The sequence below is a fragment of the Pleurodeles waltl genome, chromosome 5 (genome assembly GCF_031143425.1).
Source record: "Pleurodeles waltl isolate 20211129_DDA chromosome 5, aPleWal1.hap1.20221129, whole genome shotgun sequence".
Lineage (NCBI taxonomy): Eukaryota > Metazoa > Chordata > Amphibia > Caudata > Salamandridae > Pleurodeles > Pleurodeles waltl.
The window spans coordinates 1,623,705,636-1,623,723,962 of NC_090444.1; positions in this window are offsets into that span (position 1 = coordinate 1,623,705,636).

Sequence of the window (18,327 nt, forward strand, 5' to 3'; positions counted from 1 at the left end):
ATAATCAAGCACAAAAATATAACAGTAAAAACACACCACAACACATAATCATCTCAAATATAAACAGTCTTTCACATTACCACTACAGAAATTTGCTTTCACAAAGAACTACATTACTTACCACCAAGGACATATCACAGCCCCAGTCAAAAATGTTTTGTGATCTATCCCTTAGAAAACTAACAAAAGATTATCACTCTTATGAAGTACTTTAATAGTTCATAGCATATTGGCACTTGTGAAATTATGATGGAAAATGAGGAGAGCTTGCTGCTCTCAATGTACTCACTGGCATTTAGCGAAAACTGTTGATATGGCGAGCGGTGTACTTTTTAAATTACTACTGTTTTGATATATAAATTATATTATATGTGTTTCTGTGATAACTATTGTAAGATTATTACTGCAGAAGCAATCACATGCTGCTATAATGTTTGTTTTATTTACAGCCATTTTCACAGCATACATTGATCATTATGTACTTATTTGCAAACATTTATATGTTAACATCTCAAGAGTTAAACAATGATTTGCTTCCCTGGCTACCAACTATGTGCCATGAATTCATGATGCTTCCAAGCATCTTTGCACACACCTTTCATTTCTTGACAATTTCATCATGTGAGTGGGAGTATAGTCTAGGTAGATAATGATTGAATGTTGTGGCTAGAGAAAATTAAATGCAATCAAACTATATTTGGAGCTATTCAAAAAGGTAAATTTAAAAGGACAGATTTACTCATGTGTAAAATGACACATGGTGTAAGTGTACACATGTGCTTACTGCAAGAAACTGGGTTATTAGTTGAGAGCGATGGTAATCCCACTTGAACCACAAAAGTCCCTAAACAAACCTTTGCCTAACTCTCTGGTAGCTTGGGGAAAAACCAGTCAGGCTTAACTCAGAAGTACTGTGTAAAGTATTTATACAACACTCAAAGAGTAATGAAGTAAAAAACAACAAAAGAAAAATCCCAAATGAATTTTGAAAAATAGAGTGAGATTTAATTTAAAAAATGAGTAGACCCGGAGTTATGAATTTTAAAATTTGCTAGGAAAAATTGTGGTTATCTGGTCATGCTGGACCGGGTCAAAGTCACAAGTCCAAACCAACCACGTTCATCCTGTTGAAGAGTTTGTATTCAGGAGTCCATGTTCCTTTGAGAAGCTGAAGGAAGAGGATCTCATTGACGGGAGTCTTGAGGAGATTGTTGTTAGGTAAGGCATTGGCGACGATCACTGGTGTAGCACACAGAGCCCGTCATCGCTTCAAGCTGATGGACAAAATGGCCTGTGGCTGCTGATGTGGACTATAAGGGCTCATGTGGAGAGCAGTTGTCACTCAGAATTCACAAGGAATTAGCGTTGGCTGGTGTTGTGGATGATCATCAATAGGCACAATGTGTGTTTCACAGTCGCGAGAATTTCCAAACATTTATGCCCTGATTTATACTTTTTTGCACCACATTTGTGTCATTTTTTGATGCAAAAGTGCCACTAACTTACAAAATGCAATTATATTTTGTAAGTTTGTGCTGCTTTTGCGTAAAAAAATGTCAGAAATACAGAGCAAAAAAACTATAAATCAAAATCAGGGCCATAGCTCTTTTGGCACTCAGAACTCATGGTTGTGTAGTAGGAGGAGTACCCACTGATGGCAGCCAATAGTCCAGGACCTGAAGGGACACTTTTTGGGGATCAGAGTTTGCACCAGCAGAGTCCAGGTACAGGGCTTAGGCAGGTCCAGTTGGTGCTGGTCAGTTGTATAGACGCAGGGAGGCCTCTAGAAGCGCGTTGTGTCCCTGTACCACAAACAGGAGGTCAGCCAACTGACCATTGGAGTCACTTCTGAGGAGCCTAGGTTCAAGGCAAACAGGTCCAATCTTCATTTTTCAAAGAGCAGTACAGTCCTTCCTGTTAATCTTCCACAAATCCAGGAGTGGTCTGATGAGAGGATCTGAAGTGCTTTTTTAAATACCCAGTGCGCAGCTGTGGGTGAGGTATTCCCCTTTGTCTAACCTTCCCCTGTTCCTGAGTTAGGACAAACTGTTAAGGGTAGCAAAGGGCAGGCAGGCCTAAGCATAAGCTGCATTTGCCAGTGGCAGGACAGGCAGCCCTTAGACGTCAAGAAGGGGGTATGCAAGCCCTGAGGCTACCTCTTTGAAGCTCAGGAAGGCTGAGTATAATCCCACAGAACATCCTGCTCAAGAGGTAAACACCTTGCTTGACAACAAAGGCCCTTTTATTCCCAGGTGTGAAAGGAATACATAAATCACCACATCAGAGCAATTCACAGTCATGTGATCCTTGCATTTTCAGAATAGTAACTTAAAATCTGTCTTCACCATCTAAATAGGATTTTAAATTATGTTTCATTTGAGTGAAAGAAGCATTTCTGTATCTGTCCCCAAACTAATATTATTGCATATTAAGTGTAGTAAGGGTACCAACTGTTAGTCTATGGTAGAGACAGCCTTATAAAAGTGAAAACAACTCAAGGATGTTTTCACTGCCAGGACATGTAAGACTTAAATACCCAAGTTCTGCTTTTTAAATATCATGCGCTCTGACCCGTTAGTGGTTAGGGCCTACACTAGGGGTGATTTATAGCATTAAAAAGGATAGGGTTAGGCCTGGCAAAAGGTTTAAAACTGCACTACTGGCTGGAGTGGCAGGCCTGAGACATGTTTTACAGTGCTACTTTTGTGGGTGCTACCATGAGTGCTGCAGCCCACGAGTAGCATATTTACAGGCCCTGGGTATATATAGTACAATTTACTAGAAACCTAAAGTAAATTAAATGTAAATGATAAGTACCAGTCATGTGTAGTCTAATTGTATCTAGGTTTCAAAGAACAGCACACTGCACTTTTTCACTGATTAGTAGGAGTAAAATGCATAGAGTTCTACACGCCAACAAATCCAGGTCAGCAAAGGAAAGCAAAATCTGGGGTGGCGCTGGGGAAATGACCCAGTCTAACACTTCCTTTAAATAAATATCTAAAATTTCAATTTTGGGAATTTACAAAGGGCATTTACAAGTAGTATCTTTAGATCTGCACTCAGGTGTAGATCCGAGTGCAGACCTAAAGATATGACTCGTAAATGCCCTTTGTGAATTCCCAAATGGCATTTACAACTAGTATCTTTAGATCAGCAGTCAGGTTGGAGACCCACCCCAAGAGTCGACCTAAACATACTACTTGTAAAAGTTGTAAACTTAAATGCTTGGTCTAATTTTAGACCAAAATTAGAAGTCTCCCTTTGTGAATCGGGCCCTGTGTATGTATTGTGGCATTCCTGGACATTTGATACGTAACGGTCCTACGTGACCGCAGAAGGCTTCAGGAAAAATCAAATCCCATCCTTTTTGAAAGGGGAGAAGACAGAAAAGTCTGGAAGCCCTTCAATTTGTTCCTCGAGACAAGTGGTGACCCCTCTTTTCCTTCTGCCCATGCAGTTAGAACTACCCAACGGAAAGGTCGAAAATGTGTTGGCCCTTCTAGATAGTGGGGGCAGTGTATTATATCTGGATGAGAAATGGGCGCAAGAAAGATGAATACCCCATGTTCCCAAAGAGTCCCCAGAACAAGTTCATACAGTAGATGGTACACCATTGGTTTCAGGACTTGTTAATGAAATGACAAGCCCCTTGAGATTAAACTTTGGAAGACATCAAGAGATGTTCGCCTTCAACCACATTACCTTTCTAAATCATAATATGATTTCAGGACTTCCTTGGCATGTCAGACACAATCCATAAATCAACTTGGACACCAGAACCCTTTGTTTTTCTGCCAAATTATGTCATCAATTTATTTATGCAACTGATTCATCTAAAAACATGGGCCATATTTTTTCAGATTTGTTAAATCAGATAGTCGTGGTTTACTTAGATGGCATTGTAGTTTATTCCTAAGATCCATCCTTAGAACACAAACATGTCTGTCACGTTCTGGATAGATTATGTTGAAAACAACTATTTTGCAAACTTAATAAATGTGAATTTGGTCAGCCTGAAGTATAATATTTGGGTTATCATCTCAATACATTGGGAATAGCCATGGATCCTCAGAAAATATCTGCCATTCTCAACTGACCTTCACTTTCCTTGATCAAGGAAACCCAATGTTTCCTTGGATTGGCCAAATTTTACCATCAATTTCTTGAGAACGTTGCTTCTCAAACTAGTCTAATCTCCCAAACCCTAAAAATGAAATTTTTACCATGGGTTCAAATCGGATGACTAAGCTAAACAGCTTTTCAAAAATTTAAATTAGTATTTACTCAAGCTCCTGTTCTAGGTCATCTCAATATCATTACAAAGTTTATAACCAAAACTGTTGCTTCAGACTAAGGAGTGGGGGAGGTATTACTGCAAATATAAGACAACAAGGGACTAGAACATCCCATTCTTTATCTTAAACACATCTTATCTGATTCTGAAAGGAAATATTCTGTGTTAGAATGCAGACCTTTGGCCAAGAAGCTAACCTGTAGTGAGTAAAGACATTTTCTAAAGGGAGCCAGGGAGTCTTTTGAAATTAGGACGGACCACTGAAATCTTCAGTGTCTTCGCAACATGCAATGTAGGAATAGCCATCAAGCACAATGGGCCTGTTTTCTCAGTCAATATGACTTCATCATAACCTATTTCCCATGTTCCAAGAACACAATCGCTGATGCTGCTTCCAGTCGATATCTTGAGTGGCTGACTACTTTTCATCAGAACATTATGGACCCTCAACGTATAATCGAAGCTACACAGTCTTATTTGGATTGGGTACTATTAGGATATGCAGCACTAACAAGGGAGAGGTGGAAAAACCTACATGAACAGATCCAAAGGCAAGATAAATGTTACTTCAAGGTCAAGGCCTTATTCATGCCAACCAAAGGGTTACAACTTGAAGTTTAAAGATGTGTCCTTACTCCCCCACAGTTGGTCACCAAGGTGTAAAATCTACTGTGGAAGTAATCCTTCGCTGTTTTTGGTACCCTACAGAATGTGTCAACAATGAATGATATATGTCACCTCATGCCCAATCTGTACTCAAGCTAAACCATCTCATACCCAACCTTTAGGGTTTGCTGCATCCCATGCCCATTCCTCCTGAACTTTGGCACACTATGGCCCATATTTATACTTTTTGACGCTAAACTGCGCTAACGCAGTTTAGCGTCAAAAAGTTTTGCGCCGTCTAACGCCATTCTGAAGCGCCATGCGGGCGCCGTATTTATGGAATGGCGTTAGACGGCGCAATCAGACCGGCGCTGCCTGGTTTGCGTGGGAAAAAACCACGTAGACCAGACAGCGCCGGCGTAGGGGGAAAATGGCGCATGGGCGTCTTAAAATGGGGCAAGTCAGGTTACGTCGAAAAAATCGTCTTAACCCGACTTGCGCCATTTTTTAACGACGCCCATCCCCCATCAACATGACTCCTATCATTGTAAAGATAGGAGTCATGCCCCCTTGCCCAATGGCCATGCCCAGGGGACTTCTGTCCCCTGGGCATGGTCATTGGGCATAGTGGCATGTAGGGGGGCACAAATCAGGCCCCCCTATGCCACAAAATATTATTAAAAAAAAAAAAAAAAATACTTACCTGAACTTACCTGAATGTCCCTGGGGTGGGTCCCTCCAGCCTTGGGTGTCCTCCTGGGGTGGGCAAGGGTGGCAGGGGGGGTCCCTGGGGGCAGGGGAGGGCACTCTGGGCTCATTTTGAGCCCACTTGTCCCTTAACGCCATGCCTGACCCAGGCGTTAAAAAGCGGCGCAAATGCGCCGTTTTTAGCCACGCCAACTCCCGGGCGTCTCTTTTGCCCGGGAGTATAAATACCACGTAAAGGCCTGGGAGTCATTTTTTAGACGGGAACGCCTCCCTTGCATATCATTAACGCAAGGAAGGGGTTCACGCTAAAAAATGACGCACATTCCGGGAACTTTGGCGCTATTCGCCTCTAACGCCATAGTATAAATATGGCGTTAGTTGGCGTTAGTTTTGCGTCGAAATTGCGTCAAAAAAAACGACGCAATTTCGGCGCAAACGGAGTATAAATATGGCCCTATATCTACTGAGTTTATTACTGCTTTACAAGTTTCAGCAGGAAAATGAGTCATAATGGTGTCAGTGAATTATTTTTCTAAAATAGCACACTTTACTCCTCCTAAGAAATTGCCCTCAGCTAAAGAATTGGGACACATCTTTTTACAAGAAATATTCCACCTACATGGCCTTCCTTGAATAATAGTATCAGATCGAGACCCACAGTACGTATTCCGCTTTCTGAAATATTTTTACAAATCCTTACACATCAAGGTTGCATGTCCTCTGGTTTTCATCCACAGACCAATGGTCAGACTGAACTTCTAAACCATAGCCTTGAACAATACTTCCAGTGTGTTTGTAATTCAACTCAAAGTGTCTGGTCAACCTTCTTGTCTGTTGCTGAATTTTCCTATAATATTTCAGCTTGTAAATATGCCCCCCTTTCACGTATATATCTCTGCATGAAAGGGGCATTAAATGGGGGAGGCTGTGGGTGTTCCCATGCAACGCCCATGGAACCTGATAGAATCCAATGCATTCCCAGATTTATAAGGCTGTGTCAAGGGTGGCGTTAAAGTGGTGTACATTATTTCTGTGCTGCACACATAGAAAGAGTAAAATGCCTTAAATGATTGTTGATGTGCCGGAACGTGTCCCTTCCTGTACCTAAGCAATCATCTCTGCAACGTAGGCACCCTTACACCATGGCGCAAGGGTACCTGCAGTGGCGCATGGCAGCAAGAGGGGCCAAGTACACGTTGAACAGTGTGGGACTCTTGGGTGACTCCACAGTTGACTCTTGTGGGTCTGGAAGTGTAGGATGGGAGTCTGACCCTCCCAGAGAAGAAAGTGTGGATCTACAGGGAGTGCAGAATTATTAGGCAAGTTGTATTTTTGAGGATTAATTTTATTATTATAACAACCATGTTCTCAATGAACCCAAAAAACTCATTAATATCAAAGCTGAATATTTTTGGAAGTAGTTTTTAGTTTGTTTTTAGTTTTTGCTATGTTAGGGGGATATCTGTGTGTGCAGGTGACTATTACTGTGCATAATTATTAGGCAACTTAACAAAAAAAAATATATACCCATTTCAATTATTTATTATTACCAGTGAAACCAATATAACATCTCAACATTCACAAATATACATTTCTGACATTCAAAAACAAAACAAAAACAAATCAGTGACCAATATAGCCACCTTTCTTTGCAAGGACACTCAAAAGCCTACCATCCATGGATTCTGTCAGTGTTTTGATCTGTTCACCATCAACATTGAGTGCAGCAGCAACCACAGCCTCCCAGACACTGTTCAGAGAGGTGTACTGTTTTCCCTCCTTGTAAATCTCACATTTGATGATGGACCACAGGTTCTCAATGGGGTTCAGATCAGGTGAACAAGGAGGCCATGTCATTAGATTTCCTTCTTTTATACCCTTTCTTGCCAGCCACGCTGTGGAGTACTTGGACGCGTGTGATGGAGCACTGTCCTGCATGAAAATCATGTTTTTCTTGAAGGATGCAGACTTCTTCCTGTACCACTGCTTGAAGAAGGTGTCTTCCAGGAACTGGCGGTAGGACTGGGAGTTGAGCTTGACTCCCTCCTCAACCCGAAAAGGCCCCACAAGCTCATCTTTGATGATACCAGCCCAAACCAGTACTCCACCTCCACCTTGCTGGCGTCTGAGTCGGACTGGAGCTCGCTGCCCTTTACCAATCCAGCCACGGGCCCATCCATCTGGCCCATCAAGACTCACTCTCATTTCATCAGTCCATAAAACCTTAGAAAAATCAGTCTTGAGATATTTCTTGGCCCAGTCTTGACGTTTCAGCTTGTGTGTCTTGTTCAGTGGTGGTCGTCTTTCAGCCTTTCTTACCTTGGCCATGTCTCTGAGTATTGCACACCTTGTGCTTTTGGGCACTCCAGTGATGTTGCAGCTCTGAAATATGGCCAAACTGGTGGCAAGTGGCATCGTGGCAGCTGCATGCTTGACTTTTCTCAGTTCATGGGCAGTTATTTAGCGCCTTGGTTTTTCCACATGCTTCTTGCGACCCTGTTGACTATTTTGAATGAAACGCTTGATTGTTCGATGATCACGCTTCAGAAGCTTTGCAATTTTAAGAGTGCTGCATCCCTCTGCAAGATATCTCACTATTTTTGACTTTTCTGAGCCTGTCAAGTCCTTCTTTTGTCCCATTTTGCCAAAGGAAAGGAAGTTGCCTAATAATTATGCACACCTGATATAGGGTGTTGATGTCATTAGACCACACCCCTTCTCATTACAGAGATGCACATCACCTAATATGCTTAATTGGTAGTAGGCTTTCGAGCCTATACAGCTTGGAGTAAGACAACATGCATAAAGAGGATGATGTGGTCAAAATACTCATTTGCCTAATAATTCTGCACTCCCTGTATTCCAGGGCCCTTCTGCAGATTCCTATGTCGTGGATTCTGGTGCACAGAGTGCTGTTAGAGAATGTGTTGAATGCTGTTGAGAGGTCAAGGAGTATGAGTGCTGCGGTGTGGCTGTGGTCTAGGAGTAATCGGATGTCATTGGTGGCTGCCAGGAGGGCTGTAGCTTTTAGGCAGCAATAAAAAAGTCAAGCTAACTCCTGTGAATATGTTTCTGCTAGAAAAGGATCTGACTTTTGTCTAGTGGCAGTTTTGATGCCATAAAGTAGAGCAGATGGTTTATATGACTACTGCAAAGATCAAATACTCATTTTATGTGAATAGCTGAGTGGATTAGTAAAGCCAGCCATTACCTGTGCTATGATACAAATGAAATGTATGTGCGAGGGGGATTGTGGAGAGATGAAGTGCACTTTCGCTGGGTGGTAGTGGGGGAATACAAGGAGGAGGTCATGGGAGTCGGAGTACCAATAATGATTGTCAGACTGGCTGCCAGAGATGCTAAAGACTGTAACGATTGGTATGTGAGAAGGTGAAGTAATAGTATGTCTTTTTTGTTTTCTTGAGTGTCTTCAGAGAATGTGCTGATTGAGGAAAGAAGAAAAGGTAAGGTGACCTTTACTGTTCCAGGCATCACACACACACCAACCAGCAATTTTGTGACTGTCTATGTAGACTAGTGTTTTGGAGAGACAATTTAGCAAGTAGCAGAGATGGCATCTCATTGGATGACTGCTACTCAAGAAACATTTGGGTTATAGAGAATAGCTCTGATGAAGGATCAGAGACTGAGGCAGCAGATACTGAGATAGCATCTGAAGGATAGGACATAGGTGCAGACTCTGGGATAGATTTTTCAGTCAAAGGAGTCCCATCTGACAACTCCTCTTCCAGTGATTCTGAGGGAGTTAACAAGGACAGTCCTGCTGTCCCTTCATAGCACAGTCTGTGCAACGGGACAATAGTGGGTTAGTCCAACCCAGAGAGCAGGTGTATGTGGCAGCAAGCACAGAGAGAGTGCTCTCTTGGGATCTCCCTAATTTAGTTCAGCCCCAAATTCCACCACCCAAATCGTTTTGTGGAAACAAATAAATAATCTATCACAAAACCTCCCAAACCCAGACATTACTGGAAACTAGACACCCGGGGGAGTCCACAGAGGTGTGGCTTGTGTGGATTCCCCAAAGTTTTCTTACCCAGAATACCCTGCAAAGATGAAATGTTGAATAAAAACTTGAAATGATTTTTTTTGTTGCATTTCTGTCACACAAACTACAGAAATATGGTGGGATCCATAAAATTCCTACTACCTAGTGTTTCTGCACCTGTTCTGATAAAAGCGCTACCCCCACTTGAGTGCCTGTACCTAGCGCCTGCATCAGGAATGCATCACCACAGGGTCAACAGTTGCCCTCGTTTAAGGACTAACATTGGCCATTGTGTGATCCATTCCTTACACGGGCACTAGGCCTACCCACACATGTGAGGTACCATTTTTATTGGGAGACTTGGGGGAATGCTGGGTGGAAGGTAATTTGTGGCTCCTGTCAGATTCCAAAACTTTCTATCACCAAAATGTGAGGAATTTCTTTTTTTTTGTGCCAAATTTTGAGGTATGGAATGGATTTTGGGTGACAGAACCTGGTGAGAGTGCCACAACTTACCCCATCCTGGGTTCCCCTAGGTATCTAGTTTTCTGAAATGTCCATGTTTGCTGGGTTTTCCTAGGTGCTGGATAAGCTAGAGGCCGAAATCCACAGCTAAGCTCTTTGCAAAAAACAGGTCAGTTTGTATAAGGAAAATGTGATGTGTCCATGTTGTGTTTTGGGGCATTTCCTGTAGCGGGCACTAGGCCTACCCACACAAGTGAGGTACCATTTTGTATTGGGAGACTTGAGGGAATGCTGGGTGGGAGGAAATTGGTGGGTCCTCTCAGATTCCAGAACTTTCTATCACTGAAATGTGAGGAAAAAGTGTTTTGTTTGCCAAATTTTGAGGTTTGCAAAGGATTCTGGGCAATCAAACCTGGTGACAGCGCCACAAGTTACCCCATCCTGGGTTTCCCTAGGTGTCTATTTTTTTCAAAAATTCACAGGCTTAGTACATTTTCCTAGGTGCCGGCTGAGCTAGAGACCAAAATCCACAGCTAGGCACTTTCCAAAAAACACGTCAGTTTTCAATGTAAAAATTTGATGTGTTCATTTTGCGTTTTGGGGCGTTTCCTGTCACGGGCACTAGGCCTACAAACACAAGTGAGGTACCATTTTAATCAGGAGACTTGGAGAAATGTTGGGTGGAAGGAAATTGGTGGCTCCTCTCAGACTGCAGAACTTTCTGTCACTGAAATATGAGGAAAACTTGTTTTTTTGCCAAATTTTGAGGTTTGCAAAGGATTCTGGGTAACGGAACCTGGTGAGAGCCCCACAAGTAACCCTATTCCGAATTTCTCTAGTTGTCTAGTTTTAAAAAGTGTATAGGTTTGCTAGGTTCCCCAAGGTGCCGGTTGAGCTACAGGCCAAAATCCTCAGCTAGGCACTTTGCAAAAAACAGGTCAGTTTTCTTTGGGGAAATGTGATGTATCCACATTATGTTTTGGGGCATTTCCTGTTGCGGGCACCAGGCCTACCCACACAAGTGAGATACCATTTTTATTGGGAGATGGGGGAATGCGAGGTGGATGAAAGTTTGTGGCTCCTCTCAGATCTCAGAACTTTGAAGCACTGAAATCTGACACACATTTTGAGGTTTGCAAAGGATTCTGGGTAACAGAACGTGGTGAGAGCACCAAGTCACCCCACCCTGGATTCCCCGGGGTGTCTAGTTTTAAAAAATGCACAGATTTGGTAGGTTTCCCTAGGTGCCGGCTGAGGTAGGAGCCCAAATCCACAGCTAGGCACTTTCCAAAAACACGTCAGATTTAAATGTAAAAATGTGATGTGTCCATGTTGCGTTTAGTGTCACGGGCACTAGGTCTACCCACACAAGTGAGATACTATTTTTATCGGGAGACTTGGGGGAACACAGAATAGAAGAACAAGTGTTTTTGCCCCTTGTTTTTCTCTACATTTATTCCTTCCAAATGTAAGAAAGTGTGTAAAAAGTCTATTTGAGAAATTCCCTGTAAATCACATGCTAGTATGGGGACCCCAGAATTCAGAAATGTGCAAATAACCACTGCTTCTCAACACCTTATCTTGTGACCATTTTGGAAATACAAAGGTTTCCTTGATACCTGTTTTTCACTCTTCATATTTCACCAAATGAATTGCTATATTTATTGGCTCTGGGTACCTAGGGTTCTTGATGAACCTACAAGGACTTTATATCCCCGCAACCAGAAGAGTCCAGCAGACATAACAGTATATTGCTTTTAAAAATATGCCATAGCTGAAAAAAGTTGTAGAAGAAAACGTGGACAGAAATGGCTATTTTTTCTCCTCAATTTCAATATTTATTTTTTCATCTGCTACTTTCTGTAGGAAAACCTTGAAGGATCCACACAAAAAATTGCTTGGTGACTATAACATTTTGTTCTGTTCAGAAATGTTTAGCTGTCTGGGATCCAGCATTGGTTTCACACCCATTTCTGTCACTCACTGGAAGGAGGTTGAAAGACAGAAAATAGTAAAAATTTGGTATGTCCCAGTAAGATCCCAAAATTGTGTTGAAAAAGTGTTTTTTCTCAGTCAAGTCTGCCTGTTCCTGAAAGATGGGAAGATGGTGATTAAAGCACCACAAACACTTTGTTGATGCCATTTTGAAGAAAAAAAGACATGCTTTCTTCTGCATCCCCTTTTTTCAATTTTTCTGAAAACAAATGAAATCTTAGCTGTATTTTGTCAATTTTCTTGGTCTCCTCAAGGGGAACCTACAAACTCTGTGTACCTTTAGACTCCCTAGGATGTTGGAAAAAAAGGGACGCAAATTTGGCGTGGATCGCTTATGTGAACAAAAAGTTATGAAGGCCTAAGCGTGAACTACTCCAAATAGCCAAAAAAGGGCTCAGCACTGGGGCTGGGGGAGGCCCAGCAGCTAAGGAGTAAAACTGAATCATGAGAAAATAGAAATAATGTTTTTTGCTGTATCTTCCACAAAGGTAGCTGGAGAAATGAGAATAAGCTACTAACACAAGCGCATTGATATTGATATTGGCAACTCCTGTTTAGTAAAATAACTTGGTCATCATTAATTGAAGGAAAGTAGTTAATTGGCAGTTTTAATAAATGCCATAAGAAGTTTGAATTATTAATTGGGAAGACATTCTATGCAACCATTAGACAGGGTATGCCATGCCATAGGTACACAGTTCCTTTGTTCTAGTTAGTCTCTTGATCACTTAGAAGAATGTTATTGAGTTTAAGAAGTAATGGTCCAACTGACATGTTTAAACTAGAAGTAAAATTGCATTTTAAGACTCTCATTTCTATTTTCATTCAGTAGAGTTGAATTAAATACATTAGCATACTATATTTGTGAAGAACTCATCTTTATTAAAAAATAATTTAATTAAACTGTGAGAACATGGTTTATTAGTTGCAAAAGATTTGAGTACTTCACAAATAACAGGGCTTCAACTGTTTCTTTAAATTCAACCAAGTACCCCATTTTAGCCCTCATTCTTACAAAATAGTAATGTAGAGCATTCTAAGGCCTACTCAGGGGTGGTGGTGTGGACTAACAACCACAACCTGCTGGTACGTAAAAACAACACTCAATAAATCATAGTCCATTAAGTGTTGTTTCTTTTAAAATGGGAAAGTACTTCCATTACAAACACCCTACTATATACTAAATGACAAATATATACATTCAGATAGATTGAATTGTACATTTGGTGACACTAGTATTTCAAACCTGGTGGATTCTGAACCCTATAACCTCAAACTGCTACTTATAGTAGAGACATCAACACAATATAAAGGGATGAGAGTAGCAATTTGGCAGGCCTACTAGCTATATCAGGGAGTCACTAGATCAGTGGAAGTAGCCACAAGTCACAATTCAACATTTCACAATCATCAAAATCAATGAGAACAGTACCAGTATTCAAAAGCATTCATTATAACGGAAAACCTTGCATTGTCAACAGCAATACTTTCAATAAAACATTGCAATTCAAAACACGTGTCTCTGAGTCCTTTGTTTACTTTCATGAGACCACAAATGTATTCTTGGTACCAGCCACTAGAAAACTGTACTCTCCCAAGCCCAAGTCCTATAAGGCTCAGGGAGAGCTTGACCTAGACATAAACCTCCCCCAAAGGCAACAATCTAACACACTGGGAAACTATGGTGCAAACACTGGGTCACACCTCTTAGACACTGCTTTACTCAATGCAACCTCCTGAACACATTTAAAAAAAACATTGGTTGAGCCCCTGAATATTATGGGGAACCCCATACACAAATAGTTTTGCACATATTCCCCGCAGAGGCTTATGCATTGCCTATATGCACTGGGGCTTGAATATTTTATGAGTGGGTCATCCCACTGTCTGGAGACCTTCTGTTATGTTGTGGCTTTGTCCTCTGACCTCCTGGTCAGCGTCTGTTCACCCTCCTCTGAGCAACTCCACCTGGTTGCTGCTGCTGCCTCTCCTAGGAGGGAACTGAGAGCCTGCCTGACTCTCAGTTTGAGGCCCACCTCCACCCACAGGCTCCCACCTGTGCCTCATCCCTGGTGGCCTAGTGGCCATCTGCATGTGAGTAGCTTGCTGTCTCCGTTTACTTCTGCTCTTTACTCCTGCGTATTTTTCTTTCATTTTTCTTAAATTTTTTCTTTTCTTTTTTTCTTGTCTCTTTCTCTCTCCTTTCACTCTCCCCGCTTTTTCCCATGCTACTCCTGTCCCTGCGGCCCTGCCCCCCTCCCTCCCTGCGCTTTCCCATCCTCCAAGCTGGCCGGACCCCCTGCATCCCTCACTTTCTTAATGGCAGCCACTGTGCAGCCTCTCTGATGGAGTACAAAACGCAAGCCCTTCTGCACCCGTCCGTGTCACGACTCACGTGCTGCTTGCGCCTGGAGTTTGCAGATCTTGAGGCGTGGATCTTGAGAGTTCGACTTTGGCCCAAAAAGGGGCGACTCTTTCTGGTAGCCACGGTGCTGTAGGCGAGGAAACGCCAAGGACAGACCGTGACCGTGAGAAAGTAGCGCCAGAGGGAAAAAACCCCTTCAGAAGAAGAGGAAAAAACCTCCCAGAAGATTCGCGGGGGATTCCTGGAACAAGAACAGACGAACAGGAATCAAAGGAACTGACGTAACACAGAAATGGCGAAATCCAGAGCCAAAGGCTAGGAAATCAGGAGCGAGGACACTAACTGAAACAGAGAGTGTTGCAGCGCAAAGAGGAAAAGAAACACCACCCTTAAATACCATAAAACAGGAAGTGATCCACAGGAAGAAAAAGGACACCATCTTGAATAGGGAAAAGTAGATAGAATAGGCTGGAGCAGAAACCATAGAGAATAGGGAAGGAGGAATGCTGGGAAGACAGAGGTAACCTGGGAAGGGGAAAAGACATAAAGGACAGAGGAAGAAAACAGACCCAAAAAGGAAGAAAGACAGAAAAAGAAGAAAAAGGAGCCCCAAACAGGTAAGAGGGGTCAGGAGACCCCAACAAGATGGAGGGAGAGAGCAGCGCGAGGCCCCAAGTAAGTCCTGGGGCCTCGCAGGGTGCAAGAAAGGCTCGGGGCGCGCCGCGTTTTAGAGACGCGAAGCGCGGCCCGAGCCGAATGCGCGGCTATTGCCGAACGCTCGGCTCGCGCCGCGCGGTGCGGCGCGACAGTAGGCCCCCCTCCCGAAGGCCCTGGTTTGAAAGGAAATAAACGGTGAAAGCGCTGAGTCAGAAGAGGAGCATGAACAGAAGATGCATCTTCCCAAGAACACTCACTGAGAGGATAACCCTTCCAATGAATCAGATACTGCAGACGGGTGTGAAAAAGACGAGAGTCACAAATCTCCTGAACCTCATATTCAGGAACATCATCCACTAAGACAGGAGGAGGACAGGAAAACTGACGGGAATACGGATCTGGTACATAAGGTTTGAGTTGGGAGACATGGAAGACTGGATGAATCTTCCATGTGTGAGGCAAGTGAAGACGGATTAAGCAACTGGAGAATACGGAAAGGCCCGTAATAGCGAGGTGTGAATTTGTTCTGAGAAAGACGTGAGGGTAAGAATTTAGAAGAAAGCCAAACTTTATCCTGTGGATGGTAGTCCGGAGTGGCCCTACGTTTCTTGTCTGCTACTTTCTTCATATATCTCTTGGTGTGTAAGAGATTAGAACGAATCAGTCTATGGATTTGTAGAAGACGTTTGGAAAAATGAGTAATAGCGGGCAAGGGAGTGGGAGACAGAGAAGAAGTAGGAAAAGAGGTAGGATGAAAACCATAAGAACAGAAAAAAGGAGTGGTCTTGGAGGCACTATGGACTGAGTTATTATAAGAGAATTCAGCGATAGGGAGATAAGTGTTCCAGTTGCTTTGAGTTGAGTTGCAAAAACAACGAAGGTATTGTTCTAAGCCTTGGTTCAGACGCTCAGTCTGTCCATTGGTCTGAGGATGGAAGCCCGATGACAGAGCTCTATCGATGTTTAGTGTCTTACAAAAATACCTCCAAAACCGGGAAATGTACTGAGGTCCTCTATCAGATATAAGAGTATGAGGAAGTCCATGAAGACGGAAGATATGTTCGATGAATATCTGGCTTAATTCTTGGGATGTAGGTAGCTTTTTCAAGGCAGTGAAGTGAGCCATCTTAGTAAAAGAGTCCACAGTGACCATGATTACCCGGTTTCCTGCTGAGAGTGATAACGAACACATGAAATCGGTAGAGATGGTGTGCCATGGAGTTGGCGGAACCGGCAAGGGCTGGAGTAGTCCCGCAGGTCTGGTTCGGGGAATCTTGACTTGAGCGCATGTGGGACAAGCCTGAACGTATGTTTCAATATCCTGTTTCCAAGTAGGCCACCAGAAAAATCGTGATAACAGTTCTTGTGTGGCCTTGATGCCTCTATGACCAGCAACCGGTGAATCATGACACATTTGTAATGCCTTTTCTCTCACTCTGTTAGTGGGGATGAATAACAGATCGTGATAATAATAGTATCCTTGTCTCTTATGTAAAAGAGGCCTTAAGTTCTCTACTTCATCATCAGATAGATTGGGGTACTCCAGTTGTACCTCCTCCAGAAAAGACTGGGCTACCCCAATGATCTTACTAGGTTCCAGTAGGGGTTGAGCTGGGACAGGAGTACAATCTGGATAACGACACGATAGAGCATCAGCCAGAATGTTTTGGGAGCCAGGAATATATGTAATGTAGAAATCATACTGGCTGAAGAAGAAGGCCCAACGAGCTTGACGACTATTTTGGCATACGAAATTTCGTAAACATTGTAAGTTTCGATGGTCTGTTCTCACTTCAAAAGGTTCCTTGGAACCCATCAGAAACTGCCTCCATTCAATACAAGCTGTTTTCAGAGCCAACAATTCTCTTTCCAATACTGAGTAATGTTATTCTGCAATAGAGAGTATATGAGACAAATAGAAAACAGGATGTTCAAGACCATCATCCTCTTGTTGTTGGAGTAGGACGGCACCAATGGCTTTTTCAGAAGCATCGGTGATGACAATAAATCGTTTGTTGGTATCTGGATGTCTTAAGATGGGAGCTTGTGTAAATGCCTTCTTTAAATCCTGAAAAGCTGTTTCAGCAGCTTTAGTCCAGACAAACCCTTTAATAAGATTTTCCTTCTTTAAAGTGTGAGTTATATGGCTAGTTTGTTTTGCAAAGTCTGCGATGAATTGTCGATAGAAGTTCGCCAATCCTAGAAAGCATTGTGTTTCTTTAATAGAAGATGGAGAAGGCCAATCTAGGATAGCTTGTACCTTTTCTTGATCCATGGCTACTCCGGTGGTACTTAAATGATATCCTAGATATTTGACTTCCGTCTGGTCAAACTCACACTTTTCGGGTTTGCAAAATAGTTGATGTGCCCGGAGTCGTTGAAGGACTTGTTTAACATGGGAAGAATGGAGTTCGGGATTTCTGGAATAAATAAGAATATCATCAAGGTAGATTACAACTGTCTGATTCAGGAGATCCGAGAATACTGAGTCCATAAATCTCTGAAAGATTGCCGGGGCATTAGTAAGACCGAAAGGCATTACCCTGTATTCAAAGTGACCAAATGGAGTCCTAAAGGCCGTTTTCCACTCATCTCCTTCTTTAATGCGTAAGAGGTGATAGGCTCCCCATAGATCTAGTTTGGTAAACCGTTGGGCCCCTCTGACTGCCTCTAAAATGTCCCTTATGAGAGGCAAAGGATAACGATCTTTAATAGTTATTTTATTCAGGCCTCAAAAATCCAGGCAAGGGCGAAGGTCCTTTGTCTTCTTGGGTACGAAAAAGAGAGGAGCCCCGGCCGGAGAAGACGATGGAACAATAAGACCACTTTGAATATTTTCATCCAAATACTCCTTTAGTACTTCCTTTTCAGTTTCCGTGAGGGAATACATCCTGCCAAAAGGAACGATAGTGCCAGGTTCTAAGGGAATAGCACAATCGTAATCTCGATGTGGAGGTAACACAGGTTTGGAAGGTTTTTGGAAGACATCTTGAAAATCCAAATAGTGTTCAGGAACTCCTTGGACTGTATTTATGGTCGAACCGGTGGTACCCTCCGTGATTATTGACCTCTTAGGTGACCAATACTTGTCTGAAGCAAAACAGTGCTCGTGACAGAACTGTGAAGACAAGGAAACCGTCCGGGTAGCCCAGTTCACATATGGATTATGTCTGATGAACCACGGGATTCCAAGAATGATGGTATGGTTGGGGGAAGTTATAAGATCAA